The sequence below is a fragment of the Amphimedon queenslandica genome, unplaced genomic scaffold (genome assembly GCF_000090795.2).
Source record: "Amphimedon queenslandica unplaced genomic scaffold, v1.1 AMPQUscaffold_3369_Cont24635, whole genome shotgun sequence".
Taxonomy (NCBI): Eukaryota; Metazoa; Porifera; class Demospongiae; order Haplosclerida; family Niphatidae; genus Amphimedon; species Amphimedon queenslandica.
The window spans coordinates 1-1,399 of record NW_003556302.1 but is presented as its reverse complement, the minus strand read 5'-3'; the positions used below and the strand labels follow the sequence as shown (position 1 = coordinate 1,399).

Here is a 1,399-nt window from a genome sequence, read left to right as displayed (position 1 = left end):
CATCTCTATCTTGATAGTTCTCTGTGGTAGCATAAATATAAAGCTTTACAATCATGTAACAATGTCTCATCAATGCCACTGAAATCCTGCTTGTGTTTCTTGGTAAATAACCTATTCTTTCACTACTCAGTTCTCACTAAAAATTAAACCACACCCTTTGAAACACTTGCAAAAAATATATTATTACTTTTGAAACATAGCATCTAGAAAAATGAAACCATAAACAGTCTATATAAGAGGCCTTAATGAATACACTCAAAGTAGTAACTTGTTCATACCTGGTGCAGAAGTCTCAAAAAGGTGGTTACAAAATTAATATTAAAAAAACTAGTTTTTGGCTATTATCTCAGTCATTTCTCATTACATTGACACGAGAATAGTTTCAGTCCATGTAACAAACAATACACTATTATGATTCCAAGACTTACTAGCTAACTCCGTTCGAGAGTCTAGAAAAGGTGGTTACAAATAAAAATGGAGGTCTTCTAATTTTGTCATGTAAACATGAGGCCTGTTGACAAAATGAAATGAGAATATATTTATTAGGTCTACTGAACAAAACAAAAACACCTATATACCTTCTTTCACAAAAATAAGTGAGTAAAGAAAATTCTTGAAAACATAGACAGAGAGAAAAGCGCCAAGGATAGAGCTATGCTGGTTATGACGTTTACAGGTGAACTTCAAAGAGTTAATTGGATACCGACTTCCTGTTTCATATCCATGTGTGTATGTAGTATCTATGCCTAGACAGATTAGTGTGGGTCTCGCTCATGCTCGCCCCAATTACTTCCGTATGGCAAAATGGCTACTTAATTTAATTTAATTTAATTGTAATTTTACAGAATGCGTAGAACAATAAAAATAAGTACAGTACAGAGAGAAAGAGAGGACAGAGGAAGCATCCTGAAGGGTTACCAACAAGAACTGCTGGCACCCGGAAATCAGAAGAAACAAAAGAAAAGAGAAAATAAGATAAATAGATAAATAAATGAACAGATAAAATATAAGAATTAATAATCAACAAAAAAATGAATGAATGGATAGTGATAAATGGATAATGAGTAGATTGTGATAAATAATATGTAAATAAATAAATAATTAACAAATACAGAAAATGAGAATTAATATACAGCAGATAAAATCAAATAAAATCAAATCTGATAAAATAAAATAGAATAAAAAATAAAAACAAATGAATAAGTAAAATCAGTGATCGGAAATGAGTTCAGAAGGGAAAGAAATGAGTAGCTCAGCCAGTAAATTTAATTATAGCAGCCACAGGGGGGGAATGCCTTGTTCCCAGCACTAACTGGGGACATTCCCCTACACGCCCAAGAGTTGGAACATGGACCAGTCCTGATACAGGCCTGAATCATTACTGATGATCGAGCCTGGA

General features: G+C 33.0%; 1 long non-coding RNA gene across 1 annotated transcript; it reads right to left on the bottom strand.

The window, feature by feature from the left end:
• Positions 1-144: 144 nt before the first annotated feature.
• On the bottom strand, positions 145-739 carry LOC109592954 (uncharacterized). Its single transcript, XR_002190651.1, has 2 exons — positions 579-739; positions 145-511 (listed from the first exon to the last, which is right to left on the bottom strand). It is a non-coding gene; the product is annotated as an uncharacterized LOC109592954 (long non-coding RNA).
• Between the last annotated feature and the right edge of the window lie 660 nt (positions 740-1,399).